General features: G+C 33.1%; 1 protein-coding gene and 1 long non-coding RNA gene across 4 annotated transcripts in view; one reads left to right on the top strand and one right to left on the bottom strand.

The window, feature by feature from the left end:
- LOC105216291 (probable serine/threonine-protein kinase nek3) overlaps nucleotides 1-14,604 on the bottom strand; it is a 106,913-nt gene that overhangs the window by 87,864 nt on the left and 4,445 nt on the right. The window lies entirely within an intron of this gene.
- On the top strand, nucleotides 6,464-7,295 carry LOC128921306 (uncharacterized). The gene is made up of 3 exons (XR_008470757.1): nucleotides 6,464-6,899; nucleotides 7,081-7,141; nucleotides 7,206-7,295. It is a non-coding gene; the product is annotated as an uncharacterized LOC128921306 (long non-coding RNA).

Genomic DNA, 14,604 nt, shown 5'->3' with positions numbered 1-14,604 from the left:
ACATAACCTTTGTATGGGAGGTGAACGTGGTAATTATCCGTTTTCACCTATTTTCATAGTGTGTGATGTGGAACGTAAGAGAAATGGCTACAGAAAATTTGCTTTATATAACTGTTTAGCAAGATATATGCAAAAAAGTTATTTATGGGCGGGGCCTCGCCCTTTTTTTAAATTATAGTCCTAGCTCTTTATAGGCAACATATTGCGAGAGTATAAAAATTACCCATTACATTAATATGAAATTTAACCTGTGTGTGAGTTCAAAGGCACATTTTTAAACTGATCCTCATACAATTCGGAGGCATAAGAAACATAACAATTTAATGTTATAATTTAAATAGTGTTATTCAAGCATGATTAACAGATACATATACATATACCTCAGTTTACTGATTTGTTCAGCTCACAGATTTTCTTGTGAATAACCGATAACCCCTTTACTACCACTAAGGTATAGATCTTGATCTTATAAAACTATGGAATAAGCCACATATTGTTAGTGAACTTATGCCGAGTTTTTTAGGTTCAATTCAGCTAATTTCCTCATAACGAGTTACTTCTGCAAGATATTGCTCTATCCAGCCCAGAAATTCTGACTTTTAATTTCCATTCTTCTCTAATTACTCGCGGAATGTAGCGTTAAGGATCTACTACTCCTAAACTGATAATAAGAGAAGTCGCTCCCATATTTATTTCACATTCTTGCATATCCTTCGCCAAAAAACTGTTTACATTGCAACTCTTTGTTTCCTCTCCAGGATTTTTTAATTCCAACCCAAATTTCTCATCATCACTTTTAGTACTGAATAAATTGCTTCTAAGTTGTTGAAATTAATTTCAAATATCTGTAAAGCGGCGTAGTGCCTCTCACTAGTTTTGCGCGAAAAATAGTATTTATATACAATCGACGCCTGCCGAAACCTAACCCTTGAATACTGCACAGTAAATGAAATATTTGTACAACGCACATATAATAAGGAACGTATGTAGCTAAATTTGCTGTTAAACACAAACACATTCGTTCGTAGGGAGTCCTTTTAACAGCCAACAAATTACTACAGCAATAATTTTTGCACTGTACTTCTACAGCATTCGCATTATTCTTCATTTGGTCTTTTTGGCGTCTTGCCTAATCCCAACTTGAGCCGCGCGTCGTTTGTCTCCATCAAGAGAAGCATTTTTCGCGCAGCGCGTTCCTTTAAATTCCGTCATTAGTATTAAATGAAAAGAATTCGGCAGGCAGTGTGCGGGCAAAATTTCCTTTGTTTTCAACGTGAATGTATTGAAAGTCATCAGCATAGCTTAGCAGCGGCGGAGCTTCTCTCGCCGAACACGCGCACCAGCTCGTTTAAAGGAAAGTATTTTGTTCGTAATTAAAAAAGTAGAATTTGCAAAATGGCAACGTGTACCGACACCAGTCCATTTATTTACCGTAATTCGTTTGTATATCGATACAAAATGTTCATACATTCTCACTCTTCTCACAGTGCATTTGTTGCAGCTACCTTATTATTCGAGCTCATCACTCTGGTTTCTTTCAATTCTAACCACTATTTCCACATTGAAATGACATTCCCTCGCTGTCTATCGTCATTGCGGCTGTGATTTCCCTTCGGGGTTTTCTACCTTTTTGGATGCATCACTTCATATAAGAATATAGTATTCATATGCATAAAAACGTACTAACACTAGCGAATAATCGTGTAGGATTCTTTAAAACCTTTTATTACTTTTTTATGAATGTCTACAAATGCGTGATCTCTTCGATGTCTTCTAACTCTTCCGTCTCCGTTCTCTGGAAATAGTTCCGTATTTTCTGCTCTTTTCAACTGCACGCCTTTGTGCATTCACGCTTTGTATTACTAATACCAATGTTTTTCTTTAATTTGTTGTTGTTATTGTTGCCGTCGCTTTTGTTGTTAACTCCATTACTGTGTCATTTCTATGCAGTTAAAAGGGAACTCGAATGAAAAGCTGCAAAATGACACACTTACACAGTTGTATCTATCACAGCCGTATTGCAATGAGGCATCATCACAGAGATATGTGCTATTTTGCTATTGCTTTTGCAAGGCACAGTGATCATTTTCAATTCATATTCATATTATCATATGAGGAAAAGAGGTTCGTACTAATTAGAGCGCTAAAACACTATAATTTGGTCGAGTTGAAAAGTTTAGTGGGTTTAAAGATCTCTAAAATAAGACTCCCTTTTTTTGACGACACAAAAGCATTGAAAAAATAATCGCAAACTAATATTAATATTTGAATTTAATGATCAAAAGAGAGAGATATTTCATTGTTCGTTATAAGAAGGAAATACTCAGTGGAATAAATTATACATAAACCAATTTGTACAGCCTCTCTTTCGTGTTAATACACCAAAAGTTTCCATCAACCTAATTTAACTGTAGACCTAGTGACATAAGAGGAATCGATGCATACAAAACACAAGGTTTGGTTTATTAAACTCGACCCTTTTAAAACATCATTAGCATGAAGTTAGTTAATAAAATATTTGTCTCTTTCCGAATGATATCGCGTCGTCTGATTAGTATACATCATAAGATGTGGGATGTTCATAGTGTAATTTAGAAACGCTTTACTTTTTATGTTTCTTTTATGGTGTTCTTATTAAAGTGTCTACAGACGTCATTTCCGTGAAAATATCCCAAAAAGATATTCCTTATAGATAAGTTCATTACAAATGATGTTCTGGATGTATTAAGTGCAATGCAGTCTATTGTTCTATGACTTATGTTATCAAAAATGTTTCACTTCGTCGGCCAAAGTCAGCAATGATATTACGGTTTGCCTTGGTGGACTTAGAGGAGAAGAGTTTAAATTATTTGCACTAAGGAAGAAAAAAAGTCAGGGAGGTAGTTATAAATACGATCATAACAAATTTCCTCATAGGTACTACTCTTAAATATACTTTGTAGTGAAGAAAATTGAAAATATGGATGCAAAGCTAAGTTACTAAGGAACTCATCTATATTTAATGAGCTAGTTATTAATCAGTAGATGAAGCGTTTCCTCCGTGGATAATCGGCATCTGCTTTATGATGACGGATAGTTATTGGATATGCGCATGATTAATTCTGGTACCCAATAATATTTAATATTACGTCGTTGATGATTATGTTAGCTACAGTTGCCTTATAAGCAAATGCAAAATAATAATCTAACGGTATCAGTACTTAAACCGTGTACCTTAACTTTTATATAGTTCAAATATATATAATGTTGAAACAAAGTTCTTACCAGTCTGCTTTCATTGCAGTTTCTGTTCCCTGTAAAGATGATTTTTGAAAGCCAGTATTTTTTCCAATCAATAAACAGTTTATTTTCTTAGAATTTATTTGACTTTTCTTACTCGCCATCATTGTTCAATTAGAAATTTATTAGATTAATTTATTGTAATGCAATGTTCAATGGAAATAGTTAACCATTTCATAAATTTTGTAACATTTAAACTATTAGTTTCAACTCAATACGTACATAAATTATACATAACTACGAGAATCGTCTTTAAGAATCAAAACGCTGATCTCTGAAATAAAAACGTAACCGATAGTTAGACTACTTTTTGCATTACACTTTCAAGCTGGGCACTCAGATCCTTTTAAATGTATTGTATGAACATATGTATTTGTCATTAAATTCGTAGTACTCCTAATCTCCAGAAATAATACGTAATGGATTTTATTATAAATATTTTGTTTTACGTAATTATTTCTCCGCTAAAAATGTAAAATATGCCACAATTAATAAATTCGAATCAAAACGCTACAATTCACACATAATTTATTTGCATTTATTGCTCATTGATAAGCTTCGCTAATGAAATTCGGGAGCATCATCAATAAATTACTTTTTAGAATGAGAACTAATCTCACAAATCTCAAGTTCAATCAGCTTCTACATTATGTTTGAATCATTTCAGAATTTATAGGATTAAATAAAAGCAACGCCAAATAGATAAGACGAAGTATATAATATATGTATGGAGGAACCGAATCATGTCATTGAACGAATGGGGGTCTGAAAGCATGAAATAATCTATGATGTGAAAATTAGAATAAAACAAGTAAGGAAGGGCTAAGTTCGGGAGTAACCGAACATTTTATACTCTCGCAATTTATTTATTTAACTTTATTTGTATTATGTAATACACAATTTGACCCACATATTCGTATTGTATTGTATAAAGTTCATTGAAAGTTGGAAACCCTAATATTAGGTTAGAAGCACCGAGGTCCTCATGTTCGCTATATGGGGCCATGAAAACCTATGGTCCGATTTTGGCGATTTTTAGAATGGGGCTGCCTCACTATAAACGTAGTATTTGTGCAAAGTTCAGCTTAGATATCTTCACTAGGGCTTACTTTATATATTGTAAAGTAAACGATTCAGATCGTCTTCAAAGTTCAGGTTTATAGGAAGTAGGCGTGGTTGTCAAGCGATTTGGCCTATTTTCACAACATATCATTGGGATGTAAGGAAACTATTACAAACCAAGTTTCATTGAAATCGGTAGTTCCTGAGATATGGTTTTTGACCCATAAGTGGGCGACGCCACGCCCATTTTCCATTTTGTAAAAAATCTGAGTGCAGCTTTCATCTGCCATTTCTTATGTGAAATTTAGTGTTTCTGACGTTTTTCGTTAGTGAGTTAACCCACTTTTAGTAATTTTCAACCTAACTTTTGTATGGGAGGTGGGCGTAGTTACGATCCGATTTCTTTCATTTTTGGAGAGTATTAGGAAGTGGCTAAAAAAACCGACTGCAGAAAGTTTGGTTTATATAGCTCTATTAGTTTGCGAGATATGTACAAAAAACTTAGTAGGGGGCGGGGCCACGCCCACTTCCCCAAAAAAAATTACATCCAAATATGCCTCTTCATAATGCGATCCTTCATACCAAATTTTATTTCTATAGCTTTATTTATGGCTTAGTTAAGGCACTTTATGTGTTTTCGGTTTTCGCCATTTTGTGGGTGTGGCAGTGGTCCGATTTTGCTGATTTTCGACATTAACCTTCTTATGGTGCCAAGGAACATGTGTTCCAAGTTTCATTAAGATATCTCAATTTTTACTCAAGTTACAGCTTGCACGGACGGAAGGACAGACGGACGGACAGACAGACATCCGGATTTGAACTTTTCTCGTCACTCTGATCATTTTGATATATATAACCCTATATCTAACTCGTTTAGTTTTAGGACTTACAACCAACCGTTATGTGGACAAAACTATAATACTCTCGTAGCAACTTTGTTGCGAGAGTATAATAATATCTTTATAGTTATTGAATATAGATTTTCTGATCATTTTAGTTGGGTTCGACCTTGAAGTTCATGGCCAATCGTTCTATAATAATCGCCAATACTTACGGGAAAATCAAGTTATTTCTTGAATTACACCGCTTACATTTACTTGATGTAAATTTCCTACAATCTAAAAAGGTGCAAAGCAATTAATGAAATTACTGCACATCATAAGCGTAGAGGCCAATAAAATTGTGATAAAAACAAATCGATATTTTGTTCCGAGAAAGAAACACAGAGGGCAAACAATGTGATGTACATGTATATGTGTATGTATGTATGTATGGAGTAAAATGCAATCAGCAATAAATAAACAAAGGCGCGGCAATTGAGTTATTGCGTGAATATTAGATGTGAAATGAGAAACTGTACACAGGGGTGAATGTTGAGTAGTACAGTAGATTCTTCCTGTGGTTTGAAAAAATTATGTGGTAAATATAGTATACAAACTGGGTAAGAGTAAAGGCTAGTGCGCAGACAAATAAATAACTTCAACGTTTTATGTGCTCGAGTATGTGTCATCATGCCTTGGTTCCAAAACTAATATCAGCATGTATATATGTGTAGGTGAGCTCTAACTTCGTTTGAATGACTCATATCAATATCACTCATGTTGGAGGTCAATTGCCTTGGCCATAGAATTGGCGCCATCCCGGCCAATAACAGTCAACGGCGAGTAAGGTTGCAAGCATGTGAAGAAAAATCAAAATAAAGTAAAGAGGACCGAAATAAACGTTAAACAGTTCAATTCACCGTGAAACGAGAAAATTACAAAAACGATTAAATGTAGCGCGCAATACCAATCTTGTATTCGCAAATAAAATAAACTAGACATGAAAAAATAAAATTGAAGAGGCGAGCTAAAATAGAGCATTATCGGCTACCAAATATCCCAAAGAATTATTATAAGACAGAAAAATATCAACCAAAATTCATCTCACACTCTTACCATATTCAGACATTGTTCTTTCAATCCGATTTCAAAGAGAAGAGGGGAAATTTTAAATAAAGCCTGTTGGCTTGTTAGTATAAACCTACTAAAAATATGATTTTGATATCGGCTGCATTATATGTAAATTCAATTTTCCATTTTGCTATTTATATTTGGGAAATTGTTTTATTTATGAAGTAAACGCATTGTTAGTGTATATAGTGTATACATTTATATGTATATAAAGAACAATGACAATAATATATGTATTTACGTTAACACTATTTTTTTTCTAGAGTTCCTGTTCCAGTATGTACAAGTTGCGAATAATTATTGGGCATTATTGTTTTTGCCTACATATCGGTCATTGAAACCATGATTCACTGTATTAAAAAAATAAGAAAACGGCGGTTTCTATGTAATTTGGAACTTTAGTTTTTCGACCAAACAGTCTTGTGGTTTATTCAATTGACTTCGCGTCGCGGTTGTGTGTTTTGATTTTTTAATATACATATTCATTATTAAAAAGTTAATAAAGAATTAATAAACAAAAAAGTATAAATTATTTATAGTGATAACAAAAAAGTGAAAATGACGAGAAGCGTGGCAGCAGTAGGAAAGGAAATAAGTCTTTGCGAGGTAAGAATTAGATCATTCTGGCACAAAACTCAATGCATGTACCTACATGTTTAAGTTGAGAGTGCTTGCATGCGCAAAAAAAAATATTACAACTTAGTGAATATAATATATATTCATACTATTATTATACATATGTGAATTCATTAATACAATTTAAATATATATGTATACTTCTTTATAGTTAGAGGTCAAAAATGGCAATCATATTGAAATTCTCATTGGGAAGTGGAGAACAGCGTGGAGTAAGTTATGCAATTTAATTAATTTTTAATAAACAAATCCTTAATAACAATCTTCTTTTTTCAGATAAAGTCTTTCCAAACAAATAGGATGGGTAAATAATCTCATTGGCCGACGCTTTTCAAGAGTACAATACGAATGGTAAATAAAAATTGTAAAGAAAAAATTATAATAAAATTAATATTTTAAATTTATTGCCATTTAAATATATTGTGTTTCTTATTTATTTATGGTATCCACTGAAATAAAGGTAGGTAATGAAAAAGGTAGTGAATTATAACCGAATATATGTAGCGAGGTAGCTATTGAAATATATTCAACGCTATGTGGTGAAGTAGCTAGCGAAGTATGGGTGATGAAATCACTAGGGAGTAGTGTTAACTGGTTACCGTCAATGACATCGCCGTGTTAAATTCATGAGTGAATTGCATTGCCGGTATTATGGGGGGTAACCAGTGGTGGTTACCGGTAAGTAGTGAACTCACTAGTGTTTCACTGGTGAGCCGAACTGAAGGGGTATAACTGCGCTCTGAATTTGACGCTGAAAAAACAATCAAAAGATAAGCACATACATTTGTATACTCTCGCAACAAAGTTGCTAAGAGAGTATTATAGTTTTGTTCACATAACGGTTGTTTGTGTCACCCAGAAATAAAAGAGTTAGATATGGTGTTATATATATATATATATATAAATGATCAGGATGATGAGTGGAGTTGAAATCCGCATGTCTGTCCACCCGTCTGGCTGGACAATTGATAACTTGATTAGAAATTGAGATATCTTAATGAAACTTTATACACGTATTCCTTGGCACCATGAGAAGGTTGGTATTGAACTTGGGTGAAGTCGGACCTTTGCCACGCCCACAAAATGGAGAAAACGAAAACCTGTAAAGTGGGCCTGACCCCACATCCTATTATGTTTTTTGTACATATCTCGTAAACTACTAAAGCTATACCAACCAAACTCTGTTGAGTCGTTTCTTTTGGGCACTTCCTTATACAGTCAAAAAATGGAGGAAATCGGAAACCTTAAAATTCATGGGAAATATGGTACAGAAGAGCTACACCCAAATTGGTATACACAACACCCACTTATGGGTCAAAAACCACTTCTCCGAATCTACTCGACCATTTTAATGAAATTCGGTTCATAACATTTTCCTGACATCCCAATGACATAAAATAATATATTGCAGATTGAACAACATTCGCACGAAGGAGCTTTCGTATTACTATTTGTACATATTGGTAAAATTGGTTTCATTCGAAACACCTGAAACTCAAATATATTCGTTTTATAGAATTGAGATTGAGAGCGGCTAGTTTCAAAACTGGTTCAAAACTGGTCCCGTTTCAAGATTATTCATTAAGTAGTATGTGTACCACTTTCACGTGCGAATAACAAGCCGACAGAAACATTTCTTTCATTATACAGATATTTATATTTTGTGAACATACCAAGCAATCAAATCAACTAGTTATAAACTAATTTCTAACGTATTGCCGACAAGGTCAAATATTCAGTTGATTGATTTTATGTGGTTTTGTTGATCCGATGAACACTTTATAATTAAAGAAATTTCACAGAAAAGGCTGATATCTGAGCGATATGTTTTGTGGGCGCTATTTGCTTTCAGATTGACGATGATGATTAATGAAAAGTCATTGCGTTTTGTTCTCTTTTCAACTTTAGTACGTCTACTTTTTTCAAACTGTCCATGCACGTTTGTACTTCCATATACACCTGTGGCACATACAGATATATACTTTGAACTGAGTCTAATTTCAATACCTTTGCGAACATTCTGAACTGAAGTGCCACAAGCACACACATGTAAGTAGGAGTATATACCACAAAGTGAACTGTAATTACGACATGTGCATGGTCATCGCCGATGATGTTAATTATCAATTTAGGTATTTTATATGACCAACAAAACTGTGTAAATAACAGCAACAGAGTCTTGTTAATGATTGCAAAAACCGTTCGACGTCCAGTCTGTTTAGAAGCAAGTGAACAAAGTGATATTGATATGAATACAGTTGATCTCCTTTTTGCACGGTTAACTGGGACAGTAAATTACACGTGTAAAAAAAACCGTGCAAAAAAAATCAAATTTTTATATAAAACTCGCTATTGGGACCAATTTAAGAAAAAAATCGTGCAAAAAATAGAAAACGTGTAAAAAAGATCTCATTTTACATGAAAATCTATCGATACGTACAGAGAACTTACAATGTTGTTGTTGTTATAGACTTTTCTGGTATTATATGTATGTGCATATTACTGTTAGAAGGAACAAACAACAACTATTCTGGGAATGGTAAAAAAATAATACATTTCAAAGTTTCGTCAATAATCGTTGTGTCTTCTTTTTTCTTACTTCTTCATATAGCTTCATTTATTTGTTTACGTATTGAAGTTGTTGCAACCTTTCGAATCTATAATTTGTATTTTTTAGTTTAAATCTAATTTAAAATTTATTAAATTATATTAACAGAATTGGATTTGTGACGTATTGACGTATGGGATTTTGATTTTATTGCAAAAAGCATACAATTAAAATAAAAAATCCGTGTAAAAAAAGTAATACCGTGTACAAATGGTAACTGGGAAGTGTTCAAAAACACCGTGTAAAAAAAAACCGTGCAAAAAAAAACCGTGTAAAAAGGAGATCAACTGTACATATATGGTAAATTTGAGCGTGTGTTAATGACGTGGCTTATTTCTATATACATAAGTACATACTATGTACCTATTTCGCTGACGTCTGAATTTCAACAAATTTACATCATATTGTGCTGTTTGATAGCGGAGTCAATGTAATCTAATTAATATCAAATAATGAACATAATTAGCGCTAACACGTTTACTAGATACTCAGTTGAGCAAATAAGCTTACGTCGTACATCTTGATTAAGTCACATACACACACGATTGATGGAATTGTATGATTTGTTTTATTTTAAAAAAATGCTTTGCTGGGAAGCGTATGCAAAATGTAAAGAAATATATTGGTAGGAAAGTTTTCAACTTTGCTTAATATAACCAGATAATGTAGCATTGTGATTACCGCAATTATCTAAAAGTGTGTCATACAAGCGAACCCCTGCTTTTGAAAAACTTAATCGAACGTGACGACAATGACACAGAATCTCGTATATATCACGTTTGAAAGATATGGGAAATAATGGAAACGTGGAAGCAGAGGATGATAGGAGGAGAGCAGACGTCTAATATAAAAAATAAATATTTGATGAGGTGGATATAGCAATATGAATATGAAAGTTAATCTTTAATAACCCTCAAACACTATTAATCTCTACTGAAGAATCATGTATGGAAAATAATTATATTTGTAGCTATCAAAATCCGTTTAATCGATTTATAGTTCACTATTTAACCTCTTAAAAGCAGTTGTAAGTGGTAGGAAAACGAATAGCAAAGATACCAATTCAATGATGATCTGAAATAATAAAATTTCGAAAATGAAGAATAAAAACAAATAACCAAAACGAATTACTAAAGTTGCATTTTCATTGGCATCTTTCTTGTACAACCCAAACCAAAAAAAATTAAAATCAAACGCTCCTAATAGTGCAAATGGCAAATGCTGCCTTCAGATTAATGGTAAAGTTATTAGTCGTGGGAGCAAATCAATCAGTTGATGCCTAAATTGAATTCAATAAAATGAAAGAAGTTGAGCAGCATGGATAACGATGTAATCGCTCACACTTCTGTCTTTTATTGTCAATATTTTCGTTCAAAATTACATATGTACATATGTAGTTAGCAAACGACGGAATGATGAATCAAAACAAAAGCAGTTAATTCTTATGTAGAAAGGTAGTGGTTAGCTCAGGCTAGAGAAAAGGAAGTCTAACTTTGTAAACATAGCTTCTAAGGATTTCAGTTAAAATATTAGGAGTGAAATATTTGAGTAAATAATTGATTCCTATAAACATCTTAATTTTTTATAGTTTTGTTCACGTAATATTTTATAAAAGCCAAACTGTGATACATGGCGTATGAGCAACCTCAATTTCCTATAGTGGGGATAAAATAGATAAAGAGAAGGAAATTGCGTAGAAAATTTAAAAGTATATGCAATTATTATTGAGTCATTTTTTGTATAAACGTTCAAAATATTCAAAACGGTACTATACAAAAACTTGGAGTAGTTTTAACCCGTTTTCTCTCGATTTCAAACAATATAACAAGTGTTTAATGCTAATAAAATCGGTCAACATAAATATAAGGTTTGGAATTTTTCTTAATATTAAAAATGGGCGATGCCACAACCTTTTTCAATATCCTCAGATTTCCACATTTCAAATATACAAGCCTTCATCGAGATACCTAAAATGTATTCAAGTTATAGCTTGCACTGATAAATGGATTGACAGACAATAAAGCTATCAGGTATCCGCATATCCTCTAGTTCGTATTCAACTCTATAACTTTGTTTTTTGTTTTTAAGTGTATATGGTCAATCGAAGACAGCTATTATAAAATAAAATATGTAATGTAATATAAATAATTTAGTAAATTTCTTTCGGACTTATTGTTGAATATTGTTAAATACAATTTTATATATATTACTATAAATTTATTATATTCATACACTTGTGCTCGCACAATTAAGCCACATGAACTGTAAGATGTACAAATTAATACATGTCGAATTTTAATGAGAAATATATACTCGTAACATCATTAATAGAAATAAGATAACTAAAACATTTTTTATACCCCGAACAGAGTATATTAGGTTTGTCACGAAGTTTGTAACACCCAGAAGGAAGCGTCGGAGAGGCCCTATAAAGTATATATATAAATGATCAGTATGTTGAACTGAGTCGATTTAGCCATGTCCGTCTGTCTGTCTGTCTGTATATATACGAACTAGTCCTTCAGTTTTTAAGATATCGTTTTGAAATTTTGCAGATGTTATTTTCTCTTCAAGAACCTTCATTTGTCGGAACTGCCGTTATCGGACCACTATATCATATAGCTGCCATACATACTGAACCATCGGAATCAAGGGCTTGTATGGAAAACTTCCGCATTTTTCGTGGTATCTTCACGAAATGTGACATGGATTACTGCTTAAGGTAATAATATAATATCCGAAGAAATTGTTCAGATCGGTTAACTAACCAGCAAACAACCTGACTAAAAAGAATTAGTAAAATGTTTTCTTTATTTTACTTACTTTTGCTTACGTCTTAAGATTTGCTTAAACACATAGTTACTAAAAGTAATGCACCTGTGAAGGGTATATTAGCTTCGGTACAGCCGAAGTTAACGTTTTTTCTTGTTTTAGATTTGCTAAGTTTTTTATTTAGGATTCACTTTAAATATCATTGACAGTTTCGTTGCTTGTCCAGTTCTAATTGAAAGCAAAATCGTTTATTGAATTATACTTTATGACTATTCTGAAAAATCCAATAAATCCAAATAATCGTATTATGGCAAACGATCCGGGAATACGCTTTAAAAAGTATACAGCTGACCATCCCTAATCTAGCTAAGCTAAAACGATGTGAAAGAACTATTTTAAACATTCCGAGTACACCGATAATGTTACATGGAACATGTTCACTATTAGAAAAGAATTTCCATCTCTCACACCTACTATCACATTCGGTTTTCAGTTCAAACGTGTAGTCCTCAGTATTTAACAAGTTTTTAGATCACCAATTGAAAAAAAAAAGTTGTGAAAAGAAAAACACTTGTCGATGTAATAAATGAAGAACACATAATGTGTGGGTGTGGTGGTTCCTTGGGAAACCCTTAACGAAGGAACACAGGACACGACACTTCGAACTGTTATAGCAAATACGTATGTATACAAAAATATATATTGCTATTTCGAGTTGCTCCTTTCTCAACCCTGCCGCTCATGGAAAATATACTACAATCATAGTACATACATACATATGTGCCCCATTTTAAGGTAATTATAAGCTGGTGTCATGCGAAGCTTTTTTATTTTAAATATTCTCTGTCATTTATTTGCGTAATTGCATATGAATACAAACCAAATCCGCTTATTCAAAATCCTTTCAGAAACACATGTGTGTGCATTTATCCGTGTAACAAAAAATATGAAAACAGCACAGTACATATGTATTCTGTTGTTGATGTCATTGTGAATTCCTTGACACTTCACTGACCTCCACAAACAATTGCAAGGCACAACAAATAAACAAACGTACATAAATATGCATGCTCGCCGAGATAAATAAAGTAAAAAAAGGAAAACAAATTTTTACACTTGTATTCAAATTTATTCAACTGAAGCGCGAATGTCGACTACAGTGAACTGAAAATGTATTTATATATGCGAGTATGTGAGAAAGTAATGGACATGTGGTTTGTGTGCTTTTCTTTCAAAAAGTGAAGCATCAAAAAAGTTAAGACACTACTTGGAAACCATAGGCTCATCACTTTTATGGAACTAGCAGGTAAAGAACCAGAGTTTCATACTAGTTGTAACTCAGTTCACTTCCTCACATACATTTCTTTTGCTTGTATATATTCGGAGATTTTTCTCATTATAAATATATAAAACTAGCAGACCCGGCCACACGTTTTTGTGGCTAAGGTATACATTAAATTAGTAAATCTTTCAATGCAGAGAAAAAATTCTTACGCATAAAGACGAAAACGTTATAACCGATAAATTTTAAAATGATTGATAGACATTATTGTAGATCTGTGTTAACGCGTAAATCATCATAATTTGTAAAACTTTGATTTTTTTATTCGTATATTGGAGAAAGTAACAAATGACCAAATTTCATAGTTGGCTTATCTTGGCTTTGGTGACGATATTGATTACCTTCTTCACAGCCAGTCTTGTTCTCTTGCAAAGTTTAATGTTGTTTTTTGTTACGCAGCATGATGACAACTCACACTACTTTTAATTGCAAGTGAGTAGGGATAGTCCAGCAATTTAAAATAGTTTGTGGGATAATTTAATACGTCATCCCGGTTTGTAGCTGTGTCAACTCTCCCTGAACGAAATTCTAAATTGACGAAATATAGGTCATTCAATCAGCCATTTATGTTTATTATATTATGGTTTCATGTCAGGAAAAACACGATAAAGCTCCTCTTTCGAGGCCATGAAGTGACAGAAACCCGTTAAAAATGTTATTAATCCATCGAGGTGTCAACTGTGTCGCTACCATTTTCAACTATTTCTACAATCGCAGTATGATATTGTTGGAAAAACACTCATATGTTAGTTGTTGATTGGCGATTCTTTATTTGTCGCCACAAATGAGATGATTTTAGGAATGTGATTAGTTCGTCAGCAACAGTTGATCCAGGAATAGTCTGGCGAAAATCACCTGCCAACAGAATCATGGCTTCACCAAAAATATTTTCGTTGTCGCGTAAATCTTTTAAAGTCCTGTGCAGTACCTCCAGCGACTTTAATATCTGGAAA

This window comes from Zeugodacus cucurbitae, chromosome 4 (genome assembly GCF_028554725.1).
Source record: "Zeugodacus cucurbitae isolate PBARC_wt_2022May chromosome 4, idZeuCucr1.2, whole genome shotgun sequence".
Classification (NCBI taxonomy): domain Eukaryota; kingdom Metazoa; phylum Arthropoda; class Insecta; order Diptera; family Tephritidae; genus Zeugodacus; species Zeugodacus cucurbitae.
The sequence above is the reverse complement of the archived record's forward strand: the minus strand, read 5'-3'. Positions and strand labels throughout refer to the sequence as shown.